Below are 23,196 nucleotides of genomic sequence, written 5' to 3' on the forward strand. Positions count from 1 at the left end.
TCCACCGGTTGTGTACTCTGCATCCTGAGTATGCTGGGTTTGTTCCTTCCAGGTAGCAAGTACATTATCTCTGGTCTTCTCAGAACATCTCAGTCCTCAGGGTTTTTCATTTAGCAAGAATTACAATCAGATGCACTGGAGCAAATCAGATGTTCTATATGCAGGCAGGATGTTGGTGCCCAAGGCCCCCCATTAGCCACCTGCTGCCAGGCAGGAGTATGGACTGATTACTGCTCTGATTCTGTCTCCTTCTAATCATGAGAGAGATATAAAAAAATGACTTGTGTCCCAAGGGGGTTTCATCTCTCACAAACTGCCTGTGAATGCAAAATGTTCTGCATACACCTGTACCATTACAGTAAAACATCAGTGTGTCCCTAGGTCCCTAAGTGATCCAGTATCTCCTTATCACTCCAGGCCCCAACGACATGTTGAACGAGAGAATGGCATCAGGTTTGCGACTGTCTGTAAATTTAAATCTGGTACGCTGTAAACGCGTACGCACATTTCTGGATCATTCTCTATGTACATTCAGTACAGTTCTGCATATCCTTATTCCTTTCTTTCTTTCTTTCTCTCTATTCTAGCCAATATCACAAGAAATCAAACAAGATCAGCCCAGATGATCAGCTATCAACCCAGGTTCCTATTCAAGGTTGTAAATGTCATAGCCCAGCCTGTCACTGCTGTAACCTGCTGAGTGACACCGGACTGAGCCCTGATTACCATACTATTAGCAACACCAACCTGTCTGAGTCTATTAACACTCTCTCCATCACATTACCTCTCTGTCATAATAGTGTGTGATATGAACAACCATTGCAAAAAGATGATAACACATGGCTTAATGCTTTATAAGCAAGTATACACGTCTGTAATGGGAAATAATAAGTCTGTTATGTCTCTGTAGGTATAAAACTGAGTCAAAATGGCTGGTATTCAGTCAATCAGTATGATACATGATAAGGCATTGTAAGAGGTTCATTAATGCTCGTGCATTAAGACTTTAAAGTAGAAGTTCAGTATTTTACCACTTGATGTTAGATAGGCAGGGTACTTGCTTCAACATCAGGCTGTTACCATGGTTTCTCCATAGCTATAAGTCTGAAAGAGGTCACTGTAAAGAAGATGCAATAGTCTCAAGCCAGAATGTTGAATACAATTATATGAGGTTATTTCACCAATTGTATATGCTGTTGGTCCTTTTGACGGTAGGAGGTGAAGATAGGTAAACATCCCTTTCCTATGGATACCCTGACTTTTTGCGGCGCCGGGAGGTTTTGTCGCTTGTATTGTCAATCTCATCGCATTGCACAATGGTTAAACAATAGGTGAATGTAAACGAACGTAGTCAACCGAAGAATGTTTCCTTGCAATTAGCTGGAAGTGTTTGCCGTTTGGTCTGTGGTTCAGTTAGGGTCAGCCATATTGTGCAAGTGTTTGTCATAAGCGAATTGCATCAGTATTGAAAGTCTCGTTAATAACACTAATCTGTGGATAATTTGTCAAAATTTTCAGCGTACTGAAAGTCTTGATAATAACACTACTCTGTGGATATTTTGTCAAAATTTTCGAGCAGCCGACGGACAAATCGCACCCAACCAGACAATTGGTAGAGCAAGTTTAAATGTAATTCTGTTCAACATTCTGGCTTGTAAGGAACCGTTACACAATTTTGCACACAAATGTCTCAGGCTGTATACAGTAGGTCTAATTAAGAAGGGCTGTCACAACACCGTAGTCTTTCCCTACAATACCAGGCATGAGGGTAATGGTTCAGTATCTAATAGAGGAAACAAGAATGTTAAAACCTCAACAAGAGGCCTTTCACTGCATGCCAGCCCAATTAAACACAGCCATAAAAAAATGGAAGGTAATTAAAGTGAAGCAATACATTCTTCAACTCATCTAATTAATGAATAGGTCTCTATTGGATTATCACTGCTGTATCTGCATTGCTGTATCCTATGCTATACTTGACAGTGGTTTATGGTGGAGGACAACTGGCATGCATTCCACTGTTTCTATATGCATATTTGGCGGGACTAGCATATAGCTGACATTAGGGTAGTCATTGGGATGAATTTGGAGAAGCTTTTCATAAGTCACAATACATAAACCAAGAACACGATGGTCACTCAATGCTCTAGAGTTCCTCTGTGGAGATGGGAGAACATGTCAGAAGGACAACCATCTTTGCAGCACCCCACCAATCAGGCCTTAATGGTAGAGTGGCCACACGAAAGCCACTCCTAAGTAAAAGGCACATGACAGCCCGCTAGGAGTTTGCCAAAAGGCACCTAAAGACTCTCAGACCATGAGAAACAAGATTCTCTGGTCTGATGAAACCAAGATTGAACTCTTTGGCCTTAATGCCAAACGTCACGTCTGGAGGAACCCTGACTCCATCTCTATGGTGAAGCATGGTGGTGGCAGTATCATGCTGTGGGGATGTTTTTCAGCGGCAGGGGCTGATAGACTAGTCAGGATTGTGGGAGTGATGAATGGAGAAAAGTACAGAGAGATTCTTGATGAAAACCTGCCCCAGAGCGCTCAGGACCTCAGACTGGGGCAAAGGCTCACCTTCCAACCGGATAACGACCCTAAGCACACAGCCAAGACAACACAGGAGTGGCTTCGGGACAATTCTCTGAAGGTCCGTGAGTGGCCCAGCCAGAGCCCAGACTTGAACCTGATCGAACATCTCTGGAGAGACCTGAAAATAGCTGTGCAGCAATGCATCCTGACATGGATGGATGGGGATCTGCAGAGAAGAATGGCAGAAACTCCCCAAATAGAGGTGTGCCAAGCTTGTGGCATCATAACCAATTAGACTCAATGCTGTAATCACTGCCAAAGGTGCTTCAACAAAGTAATGAGTAAAGGGTCTGAATACTTATGTAAATGTGATATTTAAGTTTTTTTTTTTAAATACATTTGCTAAAATAAAAGAATGAGCTGTTTTTGCTTTGTTAATTATGGGGTAGTGTGTGTAGATTGATGAGTGAAACAACTCTTTACTCCATTTTAGAAGACTAACGTAACAAAATGTGGAAAAAGTCAAGGTGTCTGAATACTTTCAGAAAGTACTGTATACAGTGAAAAACTGCAACTAATTCCATGAGATAGAGAGCAATCATTTGAGCTCCACCGTTGATGTGCTCGCCAACCAAGTTATGACATGAGAGCTATTCCCCAAGTTTCACAGCAGCCAACATATAACTGCTGATTACTTATTTCACTCAGATCGACATCATTGCTTTTCAAAGTGCAACAACGTGTCTGCATCAGTATCACCAACGAACATAGACGCAGCCTTTTTCATAGTGAAATGTTGTGTCTGTTTTGGCAGCGTCAATTTGAGTAATGTCAAATGAAAAGTCAAATGACAGGTCACCCTGTTTTCCGGTTGATGACAACAGCCACGCGAATATGTCATCAGGTTGTAATCAAGTTAATTTTGAGATATGGACACAGATATTATTGTTAGAAATACAAGGCTGTTTCGCAGCCCCCATAGTAATTTAAAGGCCATCGACGGCCACTATAAGTTCTAAAGGGTTTAATGACAGATTTCGTATTTGGTTGATGACGGACACTTGCCAAATGAAGATAGCTAGCTGCTTATAACTTGGGGCAACAGAGCTAGGTAGTTGGCTAGCTTGTTTATTTCATTAGCCAGCTAGGTAGAGTTATTTTCATGAACTGAAGATATATTTCAATAAGAGAACAAGTGGCTGCCTAGCTAATACTTAGTAACATGGATTCCTAAATGATTGTTAAGAATTTAAAAACATTATTGCAGTTTCTGGTCATTGTTTTCAGGCTGGTTGCATTGGTTCCAGCTAGGTACCAAGCTAAAGCTAGCTTGCTACCCCAGAAGTTGCGAATATTTTTTTTATTTAACTAGGCAAGTCAGTTTTAAGAAGAAATTCTTATTTACAATGACAGCCTACCACAAACACACCCAGACGACGCTGGGCCAATTGTGCGCCGCCCTATGGGACTCCCAATCATGGCTGGATGTGATACAACCTGGATATGAACCAGGGACTGTAGTGACACCACTTGCACTGAGATGCAGTGCCTTAGACTGCTGCACCACTCGGTAGCCCAGAATTAATATCCTGTCATGCTTTAAGAAACTCAGCTCTAAGAAGTTTCACATAGAATAAATTATCATCACACACATAGCTACAACAGTAAGTCAATTATTCATATTATGAGAGCAAACAGAGTAACTGAAGGCATAACAAATCAAATCAAAGTTTATTTGTCATGTGTGCCGAATACAACAGGTGACCTTACTGTGAAATGCTTACTTACAGCATCTAACCAATAGTGCAAAAAAGGTATAAGGTGAAAAATAGGTAGGTAAAGAAATAAAACAGTAAAAAGACAACAACAAAAAAGTAGTGAGGCTACATACAGACACCGGTTAGTCAGGCTGATTGAGGTAGTATGTACATGCAGATATGGTTAAAGTGACTATGCATATATGATGAACAGTAGAGAGAGTAGCAGTAGCGTAAAAGAGGGGTTGGGGGGGAGGGGCACAAGGCAGATAGCCCGGTTAGCCAATGTACGGGAGCACTGGTTGGTCGGCCCAATTGTGGTAGTATGTACATGAATGTATAGTTAAAGTGACTATGCATATATGATAAACAGAGAGTAGCAGCAGCGTGAAAAGAGGGGTTGGGGGGAGGGGCACACAATGCAAATAGTCCGGGTAGCCATTTGGTTACTTGTTCAGGAGTCTTATGGCTTGAGGGTAAAAACTGTTGAGAAGCCTTTTTGTCCTAGACTTGGCACTCCAGTACCGCTTGCCATGCGGTAGTAGAGAGAACTGGGGTGGCTGGGGTCTTTGACAATTTTTAGGTCCTTCCTCTGACACCACCTGGTGTAGAGGTCCTGGATGGCAGGCAGCTTAGCACCAGCAATGTACTGGGCCATACGTACTACCCTCTGTAGTGCCTTGCGGTCAGAGGCCGAGCAATTGCCGTACCAGGCAGTGATGCCTGCTTTCAATGTTTTCGATGTTGCAGCTGTAGAACCTTTTGAGGATCTCAGGACCCATGCCAAGTCTTTTTAGTTTCCTGAGGGGGAATAGACTTTGTCGTGCCGTCTTCACAACTGTCTTGGTGTGTTTGGACCATTCTAGTTTGTTGTTGATGTGGACATCAAGGAACTTGAAGCTCTCAACTGGCTCCACTACAGCCCTGTCGATGAGAATGGGGGCGTGCTCGGTCCTCCTTTTCCTGTAGTCCACAATCATCTCCTTAGTCTTGGTTACATTGAGGGATAGGTTGTTATTCTGGCACCGCCAGGTCTCTGACCTCCTCCCTATAGGCTGTCTCGTCGTTGTCTTTGATCAGGCCAACCACTTGTGTCGTCTGCAAACTTAATGATGGTGTTGTAGTCGTGCCTGGCCATGCAGTCGTGGGTGAACAGGGAGTACAGGAGGGGACTGAGCATGCACCCCTGTGGAGCTCCAGTGTTGAGGATCAGAGTGGCAGATGTGTTGCTACCTACCCTCACCACCTGGGGGCGGCCTGTCAGGAAGTCCAGGATCCAGTTGCAGAGGGAGGTGTTTAGTCCCAGGATCTTAGCTTATTGATGAGCTTTGAGGGTACTATGGTGTTGAATGCTGGGCTGTAGTCAATGAATAGCATTCTCACATAAGTGTTACTTTGTCCAAGTGGGAAAGGGCAGTGTGGAATGCAATAGAGATTGCATAATCTGTGGATCTGTTTGGGCGGTATGCAAATTGGAGTGCGTCTAGGGTTTCTGGAATAATGGTGTTGATGTGAGCCATTACCAACCTTTCAAAGCACTTCATGGCTACGGTGGTGAGTGCTACGGGTCTGTAGTCATTTAGGAAGGTTGCCTTTGTGTTCTTTGGCACAGGGACTAGGATGGTCTGCTTGAAACATGTTGGTATTACAGACTCAATCAGGGACATGTTGAAAATGTCAGTGAAGACACCTGCCAGTTGGTCAACACATGCCCGGAGCACACGTCCTGGTAATCCGTCTGGCCCCGCAGCCTTGTGTATGTTGACCTGTTTAAAAGGTCTTACTCACGTCGGCTACGGAGAGCGTGATCACGCAGTCGTCCGGAACAGCTGATGCTCTCATGCATGCCTCAGTGTTGCCTGCCTAGAAGCGAACATAGAAGTGATTTAGCTCGTCTGGTAGGCTTGTGTCACTGGGCAGCTCGCGGCTGTGCTTCCCTTTGTAGTCTGTAATAGTTTGCAAGCCTTGCCCCATCTGACGAGCATCGGAGCCGGTGTAGTATGATTCAATCTTAGCCCTGTATTGACGCTTTGCCTGTTTGATAGTTCGTCACAGGTAATAGAGGGATTTCTTGTAAGCTTCCAGGTTAGAGTCCCACACCTTTAAAGCGGCAGCTCTACCCTTTAGCTCAGTGCGAATGTTGCCTGTAATCCATGGCTTCTGGTTGGGATATGCACGTACAGTCGCTGTGGGGACGACGTCCTCCATGCACTTATTGATAAAGCCAGTGACTGATGTGGTGTATTCCTCAATGTCATCGGAAGAATCCCGGAACATGTTCCATTCTGAGATAGCAAAACAGTCCTGTAGTTTAGCATCTGCTTCATCTGACCACTTTTTTAGAGACCGAGTCACTGGTGCTTCCTGCATTAATTTTGGCTTGTAAGCAAGAATCAGGAGCATATAGTTGTGGTCGGATTTACCAAATTGAGGGTGAGGGAGAGCTTTGTACGCGTCTCTATGTGTGGAGTACAGGTTATCTAGAATTTTTTTCCCTCTGGTAGCACATTTAACATGTTGATAGAAACTGATTTAAGTTTTCCTGCATTAAAGTCTCCGGCCACTAGGAGCGCCACCTTTGGGTGAGTGGTTTCCTGTTTGCTTATTTCCTTATACAGCTGACTGAGTGCGGTCTTAGTGCCAGCATCTGTCTGTGGTGGTAAATAAACAGCCACGAAAAGTATAGCTGAAAACTCTAGTCGAGTAGTGTGGCCTGCAATTTATCACAATATACTCTACTTCAGGCGAGCAAAATCTAGAGACTTCCTTAGATTTCGTGTTAACAAATATGCACAGACCGTCATTATTCATTATTAATATGCACAGACTGTCATTATTCATCCACGATTCCCGTGAAACATAGGATATTACTGTGTTTGATGTCCCGTTGGTAGGATATTCGTGATCGTACCTCGTATAATTTATTGTCCAATGATTGCACGTTGGCGAGTAGTATTAACGGTAACGGCAGCTTTCCCAGTCACCTTCTCCAGGTCCTGACCAGGCATCCGGCTCTTTGTCCTCTATACCTGCGTCGCTTCCTCTTGCGAATAACGGGGATGTCGGCCCTGTAGGGTGTTTGGAGAATGTCTTGTGAGTCGTCCTTGTTGTAGAAAAAGTATTTGTCTAATCCGAGGTGAGTGATCGCTGTCCTGATATCCAGAAGCTCTTTGTCTAATCCGAGGTGAGTGATCGCTGTCCTGATATCCAGAAGCTCTTTGTCTAATCCAAGGTGAGTGATCGAGTAGTATTAACGGTAGCTTTCCCAGAGTGATCCAGAAGCTCCTGATATCCAGAAGCTCTTTTTTTGCCGTAAAATACGGTTGCAGAAACATTATGTACAAAATAAGTTACAAATAAAAACTCACAAGGGTGCTCAAAGACACTCAAATCTGTTTTGTCCGGCAGTCTGAACAGCCAAAACACACATGGAATATGATAAATTCAAGCCACATTTCAAACCACTTTCAGACCACTGATTTCACAGTTTGAAATCAGATTTTTTTATTTTTATTTATTTATTTTACCTTTATTTAACCAGGTAGGCAAGTTGAGAACAAGTTCTCATTTACAATTGCGACCTGGCCAAGATAAAGCAAAGCAGTTCGACAGATACAACAACACAGAGTTACACATGGAGTAAAACAAACATACAGTCAATAATACAGTATAAACAAGTCTATATACAATGTGAGCAAATGAGGTGAGAAGGGAAGTAAAGGCAAAAAAAGGCCTTGGTGGCAAGGTAAATACAATATAGCAAGTAAAACACTGGAATGGTAGTTTTGCAATGGAAGAATGTGCAAAGTAGAAATAAAAATAATGGGGTGCAAAGGAGCAAAATAAATAAATAAATTAAATACAGTTGGGAAAGAGGTAGTTGATAGGGCTAAATTATAGGTGGGCTATGTACAGGTGCAGTAATCTGTGAGCTGCTCTGACAGTTGGTGCTTAAAGCTAGTGAGGGAGATAAGTGTTTCCAGTTTCAGAGATTTTTGTAGTTCGTTCCAGTCATTGGCAGCAGAGAACTGGAAAGAGAGACGGCCAAAGAAAGAATTGGTTTTGGGGGTGACTAGAGAGATATACCTGCTGGAGCGTGTGCTACAGGTGGGAGATGCTATGGTGACCAGCGAGCTGAGATAAGGGGGGACTTTACCTAGCAGGGTCTTGTAGATGACATGGAGCCAGTGGGTTTGGCGACGAGTATGAAGCGAGGGCCAGCCAACGAGAGCGTACAGGTCGCAATGGTGGGTAGTATATGGGGCTTTGGTGACAAAACGGATTGCACTGTGATAGACTGCATCCAGTTTGTTGAGTAGGGTATTGGAGGCTATTTTGTAAATTACATCGCCAAAGTCGAGGATTGGTAGGATGGTCAGTTTTACAAGGGTATGTTTGGCAGCATGAGTGAAGGATGCTTTGTTGCGAAATAGGAAGCCAATTCTAGATTTAACTTTGGATTGGAGATGTTTGATATGGGTCTGGAAGGAGAGTTTACAGTCTAACCAGACACCTAAGTATTTGTAGTTGTCCACGTATTCTAAGTCAGAGCCGTCCAGAGTAGTGATGTTGGACAGGCGGGTAGGTGCAGGTAGTGATCGGTTGAAGAGCATGCATTTAGTTTTACTTGTATTTAAGAGCAATTGGAGGCCACGGAAGGAGAGTTGTATGGCATTGAAGCTTGCCTGGAGGGTTGTTAACACAGTGTTCAAAGAAGGGCCGGAAGTATACAGAATGGTGTCGTCTGCGTAGAGGTGGATCAGAGACTCACCAGCAGCAAGAGCGACCTCATTGATGTATACAGAGAAGAGAGTCGGTCCAAGAATTGAACCCTGTGGCACCCCCATAGAGACTGCCAGAGGTCCGGACAACAGACCCTCAGATTTGACACACTGAACTCTATCAGAGAAGTAGTTGGTGAACCAGGCGAGGCAATCATTTGAGAAACCAAGGCTGTTGAGTCTGCCGATGAGGATGTGGTGATTGACAGAGTCGAAAGCCTTGGCCAGATCAATGAATACGGCTGCACAGTAATGTTTCTTATCGATGGCGGTTAAGATATCGTTTAGGACCTTGAGCGTGGCTGAGGTGCACCCATGACCAGCTCTGAAACCAGATTGCATAGCAGAGAAGGTATGGTGAGATTCAAAATGGTCGGTAATCTGTTTGTTGACTTGGCTTTCGAAGACCTTAGAAAGGCATGGTAGGATAGATATAGATCTGTAGCAGTTTGGGTCAAGAGTGTCCCCCCCTTTGAAGAGGGGGATGACCGCAGCTGCTTTCCAATCTTTGGGAATCTCAGACGACACGAAAGAGAGGTTGAACAGGCTAGTAATAGGGGTGGCAACAATTTCGGCAGATAATTTTAGAAAGAAAGGGTCCAGATTGTCTAGCCCGGCTGATTTGTAGGGGTCCAGATGTTGCAGCTCTTTCAGAACATCAGCTGAATGGATTTGGGAGAAGGAGAAATGGGGAAGGCTTGGGCGAGTTGCTGTTGGGGGTGCAGTGCTGTTGACAGGGGTAGGAGTAGCCAGGTGGAAAGCATGGCCAGCAGTAGAAAAATGCTTATTGAAATTTTCAATTATGGTGGATTTATCAGTGGTGACAGTGTTTCCTATCTTCAGTGCAGTGGGCAGCTGGGAGGAGGTGTTCTTATTCTCCATGGACTTTAGTGTCCCAGAACTTTTTTGAGTTAGTGTTGCAAGAAGCAAATTTCTGCTTGAAAAAGCTAGCCTTGGCTTTTCTAACTGCCTGTGTATAATGGTTTCTAGCTTCCCTGAACAGCTGCATATCACGGGGGCTGTTCGATGCTAATGCAGAACGCCATAGGACGTTTTTGTGTTGATTAAGGGCAGTCAGGTCTGGGGAGAACCAAGGGCTATATCTGTTCCTGGTTCTAAATTTCTTGAATGGGGCATGTTTATTTAACCTTTCTGATCTCCCCATCCCGGATCCGGGTTCGTGAATACAGACTCAAGCTCATTACCATAACGCAACGTTAACTATTCATGAAAATCGCAAATGAAATGAAATAAATATGCTAGCTCTCAAGCTTAGCCTTTTGTTAACAACACTGTCATCTCAGATTTTCAAAATATGCTTCTCAACCATTGCAAAACAAGCATTTGTGTAACAGTATTGATGGCTAACGTAGCATTTAGCATTAGCATTCAGCTGGCAACATTTACACAAAAAAACAGAAAAGCATTCAAAAAAATAATTTACCTTTGAAGAACTTCAGATGTTTTCAATGAGGAGACTCTCAGATAGCAAATGTTCAGTTTTTCCTGAAAGATTATTTGTTTAGGACAAATCGCTCCGTTTTCTGCGTCACGTTTAGCTATGAAAAAACCCCTGTATCCAGGATTGTGTAAATCTATCAGCAAGCTCATTAGCATAACACAACGTTAACTATTTATGAAAATCGCAAATGAAATGAAATAAATATGCCATCTCTCAAGCTTAGCCTTTTGTAAACAACACTGTCATCTCAGATTTTCAAAATATGCTTCTCAACCATAGGAAAACAATAATTTGTGTAAAAGTAGCTAGCTAGAGTTAGCATTTCGCGTTAGCATTTAGCGTTAGCATTAGCGTTAGCATCCAGCACGCAACATTAACAAAAACATAAAAGCCTTCAAATAAAATCATTTACCTTTGAAGAACTTCTGATGTTTTCAATGAGGATACTCTCAGTTAGATAGCAGATGCTCAGTTTTTCCAAAAAGATTCCTTGTGTATTAGAAATAGCTCCGTTTTATACATCACATTTGGCTACCAAAAAAAATCCATAAATTCAGTCCTCAAAACGCAAACTTTTTTCCAAATTAACTCCATAATATCGACTGAAAACATGGCAAACGTTGTTTAGAATCAATCATCAAGGTGTTTTTCACATATCTCTTCATTGATACATCGTTCTTGGACACATGCTTTCTCCCCTGAATCAAATGGTAAAGTGGAAGCAGCTGGCAATTGCGCACCGAATTCGACGCAGGACACCAGGCGGACACTTGGAAAATGTAGTCTCTTATGGTCAATCTTCCAATGATATGCCTACAAATACGTCACAATGCTGCTAAGACCTTGGGCGAACGACAGAAAGTGTAGGCTCATTCGTTGCGCAATCACAGCCATATAAGGAGAGAATGGAAAACAGAGCTTCAGAAATTCTGCTAATTCCTGGGTGATGCATCATCTTGGTTTCGCCTGTAGAATGAGTTCTGGGGCACTTACAGACAAAATCTTTGCAGATTCTGAAACTTCAGAGTGTTTTCTTTCCAAAACTGTCAAGAATATGCATAGTCGAGCATCTTTTCGTGACAAAATATCGCGCTTAAAACGGGAACGTTTTTTATCCAAAAATGAAATAGCGCCCCTAGAGCTCTAAGAGGTTAAGATGGTTAGGAAGGCATTTTTAAAAAATATCCAGGCATCCTCTACTGACGGGATGAGGTCAATATCCTTCCAGGATACCCCGGCCAGGTCGATTAGAAAGGCCTGCTCGCTGAAGTGTTTCAGGGAGCGTTTTACAGTGATGAGAGGAGGTCGTTTGACCGCTGACCCATTACGGATGCAGGCAATGAGGCAGTGATCGCTGAGATCTTGGTTGAAGACAGCAGAGGTGTATTTAGAGGGGAAGTTGGTTAGGATGATATCTATGAGGGTGCCCATGTTTAAGGCTTTGGGGAGGTACCTGGTAGGTTCATTGATAATTTGTGTGAGATTGAGGGCATCAAGTTTAGATTGTAGGATGGCTGGGGTGTTAAGCATGTTCCAGTTTAGGTCGCCTAGCAGCACGAGCTCTGAAGATAGATGGGGGGCAATCAGTTCACATATGGTGTCCAGAGCACAGCTGGGGGCAGAGGGTGGTCTATAGCAGGCGGCAACGGTGAGAGACTTGTTTTTAGAGAGGTGGATTTTTAAAAGTAGAAGTTCAAATTGTTTGGGTACAGACCTGGATAGTAGGACAGAACTCTGCAGGCTATCTTTGCAGTAGATTGCAACACCGCCCCCTTTGGCAGTTCTATCTTGTCTGAAAATGTTGTAGTTTGGAATTAAAATGTCTGAATTTTTGGTGGTCTTCCTAAGCCAGGATTCAGACACAGCTAGAACATCCGGGTTGGCAGAGTGTGCTAAAGCAGTGAATAGAACAAACTTAGGGAGGAGGCTTCTAATGTTAACATGCATGAAACCAAGGCTATTACGGTTACAGAAGTCGTCAAAAGAGAGCGCCTGGGGAATAGGAGTGGAGCTAGGCACTGCAGGGCCTGGATTCACCTCTACATCGCCAGAGGAACATAGGAGGAGTAGAATAAGGGTGCGACTAAAAGCAATAAGAATTGGTCGTCTAGAACGTCTGGAACAGAGAGTAAAAGGAGGTTTCTGGGGGCGATAAAATAGCATCAAGGTATAATGTACAGACAAAGGTAAGGTAGGATGTGAATACAGTGGAGGTAAACCTAGGTATTGAGTGATGAAGAGAGAGATATTGTCTCTAGAAACATCATTGAAACCAGGAGATGTCATTGCATGTGTGGGTGGTGGAACTAATAGGTTGGATAAGGTATAGTGAGCAGGACTAGAGGCTCTACAGTGAAATAAGCCAATAAACACTAACCAGAACAGCAATGGACAAGACATATTGACATTAAGGAGAGGCATGCTTAGTCGAGTGATCAAAAGGGTCCAGTGAGTGGAGAGGTTGGTTTAGGGTCACGGTGATTTAGACAGCTAGCCAAGCCAACCGGTAGCAAGCTAGCATAGGATGGAGTCTGTTGTTAGCCACCTCTTGCGTTCGGTCAGTAGATTAGTGGGGTTCCGTGTGGTAGAGGGGATTAATCCAAATCACACAACAACAACAAAAATAAGAACAATAGATATAGTTATAGAGGCCCGAGAAGAAAAAGTTAGAGGCCCGAGAAGATAATAATAAAAATAAATAAATTGTCCGATTGTCTATTCAGATAGCAGCCGGAAAGACAGCTAACGGTTAGCGGGCCGCAGATGGGCGTTCAGGTAACGTCGCGACAGAGGAGCCAGCCGGATCTCCTTCAGGTAGATAACGTCGGCAGTCCGGTTGTGAAGGCCCGGTGGGGCTCCGCGTAGGCAGTGAAACGGGTCCGGATAGGTGACTGCAGCCCAGGAGTGAATGATGGAACTCAGGAGTGATTGACGGAGCTGGCTAGCACCGGAACAATCGATGTTTGCTCCGGAATCGACGAAAGCCGACTGTCACACGGATAGCAGCTAGCTAGCTGTGAGATCCGGGTATGAATGTCCAGAGAGCAGTTGAAATCCAGGGACATGGAGAGAAAAATTGGTCCGGTATGTTCCGTTACGAGCCGCGCTGCGCCGTACAAAACTGGCGATAGATTTGATAGATTTGAGCTAAAGGACAGCCGATGACCACAAACCGTGGTTAGCTTCTGATTAGCTTCTGGATTAGCTTCTGGGCTAGCTCCTGGCTAGCTTCTGGCTAGTTTCTGGCCAGCCTCCTGGAGTTTCTGGCTAGCTTCCTGAAGGATTGCAGATCTGAGGTAAATAATACTTTTTTATAAATATAAATTGGTGAGGCTGGTTGCAGGAGAGTGTTTAGAAGATGAGTTGATGGAAAATAAAAATAAAATGTATGTGAAAAAGTTGTAAATATATATATATATATATATATATATATATACAGGACACGACAAGACGAGGACAAAAGACGTCTGAACTGCTATGCGATCTTGGAAAAAAAGATACAAATGCAACTTGTCTGAACGGTCAACTCAGATTTTTTTTTTGTTGAAGTGGTTTTGGACTGTTATTTGGCATACGTTTCTTGCGAGCTACTGTATTGACAGTTTGACAAGAACATGTGGTAGCTAAACTAGCTTGTTAATTGTTTACAAACAAAATGACTGAATGTGCTAGAAAGATAAACAGCTACTGTACCTAGCTAGATAGTTGACTTGTGGTTAGCCAAAAAAATACTTGTTTTGAAAGTTGGATTATTTTATCTTTTGAGTCTTTACAAGTGTTTTTACACTATGATTTTGAACACTCAAAGCAACTGGGAAACATCCATGGCAGGTATTGTCATCACCTTAGCTTGCTACATAACTTCTGAGTAATAGGAAGCACGAGCACCACCAATCGGCATACACCATTACACATACACTAGCATATACAGGTCAGCAAAAAACTGCTGTCTGAACACACAAATTTGATTTGGTCACTTGTAACTTGCTGTTTGGACAGTCAGTGATTTGAGTATTAGGGTTGCAGTTTGCACAAGGCTTTATGCAGATTTCAGTGTGTTAAGTCAAGGTTAGAACATTGCCTCCCACTGACAGGAGGACACATCCTATCAAGTTTGAAGGTAAGACCCAGGTGCCGACAGTGTCGAATTAACAAAAGTTTATTAATTCGAACACAGGAAGGGAAAGGTACAGGACGGCATGCAGGCAGAGGTTGGTAATCCAGAGTAGTGGGGCAAAAGGTACAGGATGGCAGGCAGGCTGAGGTCAGGCAGAAAGGACAAAACAGGAACATAGACAAGGCAGGAGCAAGGGGAAAACCGCTGGTTGGTTTGAAGAACAAAACAAAATCTCACAGACAGACAGAAACAGGTATAAGTACCCAGGGGATAATGGGGAAGATGGGTGATACCTGGATTCAGGCATTCAGACATGTTTTAACTCTAGACACAGAAAAGGTAGGAACAATTTGGAGGGTACAGGGCAACAGAGGACGAAGAGCAGAGGGGGAAATTGTCTTGGAGCGGGGGGGAAAGGTCTCGGCTTCCGGGGGATGTAGCCGTGGCACCATAGCAGCGTGCCAGCACCTCAGGCTTGACCTTCTTGGATACCCGGTGGTGCTGCGGAAGCTAAGTGGCCCAGGCCTTCCTGAACCCCTCCCGGAGGTCCTGGTACTCTGCAGAGCTGGCAGAGAGGTCCGGGGCAATTTGCAAGACTCCTGGAAGATGTCCCGGGGAAGGCAGAGCTGACTCCAGGCAATGAGTGTGGCAGGACAGGCTCCAGCTCACGATGGCACCAGTAGCCCAGTCAATGGAGGGATTGTGTCGCTGGAGCCAAGAGAATCCCAATACCACGGGAACCTGTGGAGAATCAACCAGCAGGAATTGGATCGTCTTGCTGTGGTTCTCCGACACTCATAGATTGACCTGGGAGGTCTGATGGGTGACCCGGCCTATAGAGCACCCGTCCAGCGCTCTAACACCCATGGGAATGGAGAGGGGTTGAGTGGGGATTCCCAGTTTGGCCAGAGGAGACAAATGTTTATTTAAGGCCCACCAGAGTACTCACTCCAACGAATGAGCTAGGTCTTTTGAAGGGACAGGTAGACACATAATGACCGGCAGTATCGCTGTTACGAATCCCTTTTGGCCCAACAGTCTAGGGGGGATGGTAGTGAGACCCGTAACATAACTCATGTAAATTATAATTGTGACAAAGTAAGTGTGAACGAAATAACCACGACAACCGAAATAATACCGTCAAACTCAGGGTTTATTTATAAACACACGGTAATGGGGGGAGCAGGAAAAGGTGCTGAGCTGGACCCAAGGAAAGAAACAATAAATATGCAAAAACACCCCTAAGCTAGACTAGCCTACTTTAACAACAGCTAACTAACTAACCAAAAATACAGTGGGTGGTCCGCTCAGTTCTAACTAGTGCTCAAACAAAAGAAGAGGTTATTACACAGAGAACGAGTCAAACACAGAGCTCTACCAACATGGCATTAACAAAGAGATTGAGCTCCTGAGCAAACAAATGATGGGGTTTTTAAACCATGGGGAAGGAACTGTGATAGGGTAGGAAGGAGGAGGAGGTGTGTCTTCTGATTGATGGGTTGATTGTTGACTGATTGGGGAGTGATGATTTTCACCTGTGAGGGGAGAAGGAGAGAAAAGAAACACACACAGGATACACACAGACACAGGATACCTGTATCCGTAACACTCCCACCCTTAAAAGAGCAACCCTAGGGGGGGATTGCGACCACAGTATTACCATGAATACTCATAACAATAACAAAGTCAACAACCTTGCAAAACTTACAACAATCATTAGACATGAGACAAAAACTCGTAATTGCTTACTCACTACTGGGGCTGTAATCCTTCGCAGAGGAATAGCCTCGGGGTATCTTGTAGCCATACACATTATCATTAACAAAAACTGGTTACCCGATTTTGTCTTCGGTAACGGTCCGACACAATCAACCACTACATGCTCGAATGGTTCACCTATGACAGGTATGGGACAAAGAGTAGCGGGAGGAATAACCTGATTTGGTTTTCCTGTTATCTGACATGTGTGGCATGTCCGACAGAACTGCGCCACATCTTGTTTTAAACCCGGCCAAAAGAAATGTCGAAGGATCCGATCATACGTCTTTGTAATTCCTAAATGACCAGACCACTGGGGATCATGAGCAAGGGATAACACATTTTGTCGAAAGGCTGTAGGAATCACTATTTGGTAAACAGCATTCCAATCTCCACCGGCGTCAACATGGGATTTCCATTTACGCATGAGGAGATTACCATCAATGAAGTAAGCCACATTCTTCTTCTTCACCTCTTCTAACGAGACAACACTAGAAAAACATTTAACAAGTTTGTCGTCAACGTTTTGGTTAGCAATCAGCTGCTCACGAGTGACTGGTAACTGTATTGCATCAGCAATAAGTTCAACGTTCTTTAATTCTTTCCTGGGCTGTTTGTCAGAGGTGATCAACTTCTCAGAGGTATCACACAATCCATCCTCTTGATCATCCTCTTTGAACAGAACAGTGTTCGACAAATCTATCACGTCACCCTCTTGTAGTGCCTGAGCACGAGTGACAGCACAAGCGGGGAACACATGTGGATAACTCTGTGCCAACTCATTCGAGAGAGAGTGGTCACTTTTATCCAATACTTCCAATACGGGTACTACCTTTCCTCCGGCAATATCGTTACCCATTATAAAGGTCACACCTTTCACTGGCAACTTAGGACGTACCCCCACTCTGAATATTCCACTGATTAACTCAGAGTGTACTTTCACAAAGTGCAATGGCACGGGGACAAAACCCATTTCAATACCCTGCACTAACACACTGGAACCACAGTATGTATCGTCAGATAAGGGCAACACATCAGACAATATAAACGACTGCGCCGCACCAGTATCTCTAAGGATTTTAACCGGACGCTGTGACGCTTCGTCATTCGTTAGGGACACAAACCCATCGGAAATGAATGGTTCATAACTGCGGTCGGGGACTGGGTCTTTCAAACTACAGTTACTCTGAGGCACCTGTTTTGTTGCAGACCTCACAACCGTACGAATTAGAGCAACACCTGTTGGTGGCTTGGCACGAAGAGGCATCCCTTGTTTGCGTTTAAGCAGGAAGCAATCATTAATCATATGTCCTACTTTATGACAATAGAAACAGGAACGCTCAGTCTTCTGGCGTGCTTGATATACCACTGCTGGTCGACTAGGGCTAAAGGTAGGAAACTCAGTGGTTCTACTCTCAGTATGAGCGGAAAACACACTCTTGTGCGTCAACACAAACTCGTCTGCCAACACAGACGCTTCTGCCAGGGAGGATACTTTCTGTTCGTTTAGGTAAACTACAATGCGTTCGGGTAAGCAATTTTTAAACTCTTCCAACAAGATTAACTCCCGGAGAGAGTTGAAATCAGTTACCTTACTAGCAGCATGCCATTTATCAAACAGATTTCCCTTGTCTCTGGCAAATTCCACATAAGTCTTACTAGAAGACTTTCTATGAGACCTAAATCTCTGTCGGTATGCCTCAGGCACAAGCTCATAGGCACGAAGAACAGTAGCTTTGACCACTTCATAATTCAAACTGTCCTCTAGAGGTAGCGCTGACAAAACCTCTTGGGCTTTACCAGTTAATTTACACTGAAGTAATAGGCACCATACCTCTTCAGGCCACTTCAATGCTACGGCTATACGCTCAAATACACAAAAATAGGAGTCAACCTCCGACTCTCTGAACAAAGGTACTAAGGCTATCTGCCTACTAATGTCAAACGTGTTTGAGGACACAGCAGGTGAGGACGGCTCACAAACAGGCACAGTAGGAACGAAGGCTAGCCTCGCTGTCTCCAGTTCCATCTGACGCATTTTGAACTCCAACTGCCTTTGTTCTCTATCTGCCTCAATTTTACACATCTCCAACTGGAGAGTCTCTCGCCTAATTTGGGCTCTCTCTTCCACCTCTAGTTGTAACTGTGCTAAACAGACATCCCTCCTGGCATCACCATTTGACAGTGGGGAGAGTGGATCAAAACGGGACAATGTAGCTGGTGTTTTAGCCTCGCCCTCATTCTCAGACACCAATGGGCTTACAGGAGCAACAACATCCCCTATAGGGGTAGTATGCTCAGGCAGCGGTAACACAAGCACCTGCTCTTCCAACAATACATTTAACACTAGCTGTTTAACCTCCGCCTTAACTACACTCTGCGGAATCGATATTGAATAATGGTCAGCCAAGGTCATTAAATCAACTCTACGACATTTGTCAAAAACCTCCCACGAAGGGTTATCCAAAAAGGACTTCAAATCAAAAGTAGCCATCTTACACTACTTCACAAGAGCCAACAATAATAGCAAACACTAATGCTACTTCAGCTATGACGCTCAACACTGAACTATACCACTATCAACAATCTACATGAGCGGCATGGGTGTCAGTAAAGACAGATCCCGGACGAGGCTCCACTTATGTTACGAATCCCTTTTGGCCCAACAGTCTAGGGGGGATGGTAGTGAGACCCGTAACATAACTCATGTAAATTATAATTGTGACAAAGTGTGAACGAAATAACCACGACAACCGAAATAATACCGTCAAACTCAGGGTTTATTTATAAACACACGGTAATGGGGGGAGCAGGAAAAGGTGCTGAGCTGGACCCAAGGAAAGAAACAATAAATATGCAAAAACACCCCTAAGCTAGACTAGCCTACTTTAACAGCTAACTAACTAACCAAAAATACAGTGGGTGGTCCGCTCAGTTCTAACTAGTGTATTTAACAAAGTTCACCTACGGGTAGTGTATGCCCATGGGCGACTTGTCTTGGTTTCCCCCTTTTCCCACCAGCAACAGACACCAACCATAACCAAAACAATACTCACAGGAGATGAAAGTGATTTGGAGGTGCTCAAACAAAAGAAGAGGTTATTACACAGCGAACGAGTCAAACACAGAGCTCTACCAACATGGCATTAACAAAGAGATTGAGCTCCTGAGCAAACAAATGATGGGGTTTTTAAACCATGGGGAAGGAACTGTGATAGGGTAGGAAGGAGGAGGAGGTGTGTCTTCTGATTGATGGGTTGATTGTTGACTGATTGGGGAGTGATGATTTTCACCTGTGAGGGGAGAAGGAGAGAAAAGAAACACACACAGGATACACACAGACACAGGATACCTGTATCCGTAACAATCGCAATACAGACAAATCTGGGCCTCAAGTCTGCGTATGCATTCGGCTGGAGACAGTCGAACTCGCACAGACAGACAGAAAACACAGGTATAAGTACCCAGGGGATAATGGGGAGGATGGGCAACACCTGGAGGGGGGTGGAGACAAGCACAAGTGAAACAGATCAGGGCGTGACACATCCTGTGTCTATTCAAGCCTTCCACACAGCACAAACAGGAAGCTGTTTATTTATTCATAGTTCATATGAATAGGGACAGCTGTGAAAATATTGACACATGATCACTGACACTGTATCATCAACGTTTCTGAGAATCATAGTTTGCAATCACCAAAACGTAATAAAAACATGGTGCTGCGGATGAGTTCATGTTCAGTTCATTTTGAATGTATGAGATACCCTAAGGGTTATAGCTGGAAGTAAAATTCTCAAGCTGTGTTCCATAAAGTGCATTAGTGTTTGTCGTGGAAATTCAGTACTGAGAGAGACTTTGTAAGTTCTTCAAACAATCATCTTTATTTAATATCGATGAATTATTGCAATAATAAGGCTGTCAACTCAACAGTCTCGACTGTTGAGCCGAGAGTCTACCCTTTTACAGACCATAATGTTTCTTACATAGCTGATACCAATTATGCTTAGTCACCGCTCCCATATAGATTGGGGGGCACCATAAGCCACTTTGGGTTTATCCTGTGGTCACCTGCCTCTGGCGCTGTTTGCCAGATGCAAGGATGAATAGACACAGGAAGGATTATGTTCCCCCAGGCTCTCGTTATTATGTTTACACCCACCTCATCTTATCTATGGAATGCAAGCTGTAGGTTTTTCACCTAGCCATCACTTAATCAGTTGCCAGCCCCAGCTTCAAAAGACTCCTCTCAGTTCATTCAGAATGAAGGAAAGAAATGTCTTACTACAGTAGTAGTTAAGTAAGCTTGATGAGATCTCTTGGGAGTCATTATCAAATAAGTATCTCAAATATTTAGGGAACATAATAGGTCAAGTCAGTATGCGTTACCTTCTCCACACAGAGTCATGTAAATATTTGATTGAACTTCTTTTTGAAAATCAAATGTTTGGTCTTTGAGTGTTTGATGGCCATGAGATGAAAATCTAAAATAACAAACTTGATATCAAATCATTTGGTGCCCAGCACACTGAGTTGATTTCACGCAGTGTTGTAAAGTAATTATGTAAAAGTACTTTCAAGTACTTTAAAGTTTACTATTTATATTATTGTCAACTTTTACTTTTAATAATGTACTTTTTACTCCATACATTTTCCCTGACACCCAAAAGTACTCATTACTTTTTCAATGCTTAGCAGGACAGCAAAATGGTCCAATTCACACACTTATCAAGAGAACATCCCTAGTCATCCCAACTGCCTCTGATCTGGGGGACTCACTAAACACAAATGCTTAATTTGTAAATGATGTCTGAGTGTTGGAGTGTGCCCCTGGCTATCCGTAAATAATAAAAAAATAAAAATAAAATGGTGTTGTCTAGTTTGTGTCACGTTCTGACCTCTATTTCCTTTGTTTTTGTATTTATTTAGTATGGTCAGGGCGTGAGTTGGGTGGGCAGTCTATGTTTGTTTTTCTATGTTTTGGTCTAGTTCTATGTTCGGCCTGATATGGTTCTCAATCAGAGGCAGGTGTTCGTCATTGTCTCTGATTGGGAACCATATTTAGGTAGCCTGGGTTTCACTGTGTGTTTGTGGGTGATTGTTCCTGTCACTGTGTTTGTTTGTCACAGGATAGGACTGTTTTGCGTTTGCACATTTCTTGTTTTTGTTAGTTTGTTCATGTGTATTGAGTTATTAAAACATGAATAACCACCACGCTGCGCTTTGGTCCGCTTCTCTTCCTCCTACAGACGAACGCCCTTACAGAATCACCCACCTACCAAGGACCAAGCGGCGTGGTAAACAGAGGCAGCAGCAACAGCAGCAGCAGGAGCAGCAGCAGCTACAGTGGGAGAGGCTGCACCACCTGGAGAAATGGACATGGGAGGAAGAACTGGACGGGAAAGGACCCTGGGCAGAGCCAGGAGAATATTGCCGCCCCAAGGCCGAGCTGGAGGCAGCAAAAGCAGAGAGGCGGCATTATGAGGAACTAGCACGGCAGAGCGGATGGAAGCCCGAGAGTCACCCCCAAAAATTTCTTGGGGGGGGGCACAGGGGGAGTGTGGCAGAGTCAGGAGTCAGACCTGAGCCAACTCCCCCCGTTTATCGTGAGGAGCCAAGGAGGAGCTCAGAACCAGAGCTGGTGTTGGAGGTGAGCGAAGCAGAGACTGTGAAGGAGTTAATGGGGAAATTGGAGGAGAGTGATATGAGGGACTTGCTGGTTTGGTGCATGAGGCACGACATTCGCCCGACGGAGCGTGTCAGGGATTTAATGGCACCGGGGTCAGCTCTCCATACTCATCCTGAGGTGCGTGCGAGGGGTCTGGTGAAGACTGTGCCAGCCTCACGCACCAGGCCTCCTGTGCATCTCCCTAGCCTTGCACGTCCTGTGCCATCTCAGCACTACAGTGCTCCTAGCAGTGCTAACTGTGGCGGGCGTGGTGCTGGTCAGGCACCGTGTTATGCAGTTGTGCGCACGGTGTCCCCAGTACGCGTGCTTAGCCCGGTGCGCTACATCCCAGCTCCCCACATCTGCCGGGCTAGGGTGAGGATCCAGCCAGGGCGGTTGGTGCCAGCCCTGCTCTCAAGATCTCCAGTACGCCTTCACGGTCCGGTCTATCCGTTACCACCTCCACGCACCAGCCCTCCGGTGGCAGCCCCCCGTACCAGGCTGTCTCTCCGGCCCATCCGTCCAGAGCCTTCCTCCTCTCCGGTGCTACCAGAGCCTTCCGCCTCTCCGGCGCTACCAGAGCCTTCCTCCTCTCCAGCGCTGCCGGAGCCTTCCACCTGTCCGGCGCCTCTGCCGGAGCCTCTCGCCTGTCCGGCGCCGCTGCCGGAGTCTCCCGCCTGTCCGGCGCCTCTGCCGGAGTCTCCCGCCTGTCCGGCGCCTCTGCCGGAGTCTCCCGCCTGTCCGGCGCCTCTGCCGGAGTCTCCCGCCTGTCCGGCGCCTCTGCCGGAGTCTCCCGCCTGTCCGGCGCCTCTGCCGGAGTCTCCCGCCTGTCCGGCGCCTCTGCCGGAGTCTCCCGCCTGTCCGGCGCCTCTGCCGGAGTCTCCCGCCTGTCCGGCGCCTCTGCCGGAGTCTCCCGCCTGTCCGGCGCCTCTGCCGGAGTCTCCCGCCTGTCCGGCGCCTCTGCCGGAGTCTCCCGCCTGTCCGGCGCCTCTGCCGGAGTCTCCCGCCTGTCCGGCGCCTCTGCCGGAGTCTCCCGCCTGTCCGGCGCCTCTGCCGGAGTCTCCCGCCTGTCCGGCGCCTCTGCCGGAGCCTCCCGCCTGTCCGGCGCCTCTGCCGGA

At 45.1% G+C, this 23,196-nt stretch overlaps 1 long non-coding RNA gene across 1 annotated transcript in view; it reads right to left on the minus strand.

Moving 5' to 3' along the window:
- The window catches only part of LOC149984550 (uncharacterized), a 220,238-nt gene extending 209,161 nt beyond the window's left edge, over nt 1-11,077 (minus strand). Inside the window, exons 1-2 of the long non-coding RNA XR_016494630.1 lie at nt 10,951-11,077; nt 10,521-10,582 (exon numbers count right to left, since the gene is read on the minus strand). This is a non-coding gene — a long non-coding RNA (uncharacterized LOC149984550). The remainder of the gene's footprint in view (nt 1-10,520; nt 10,583-10,950) is intronic.
- Nucleotides 11,078-23,196: the final 12,119 nt, after the last annotated feature.

The sequence above is a fragment of the Oncorhynchus mykiss genome, chromosome 3 (assembly GCF_057628025.1).
Source record: "Oncorhynchus mykiss isolate SJ-2025 chromosome 3, ASM5762802v1, whole genome shotgun sequence".
In the NCBI taxonomy this organism is placed as follows: Eukaryota; Metazoa; Chordata; class Actinopteri; order Salmoniformes; family Salmonidae; genus Oncorhynchus; species Oncorhynchus mykiss.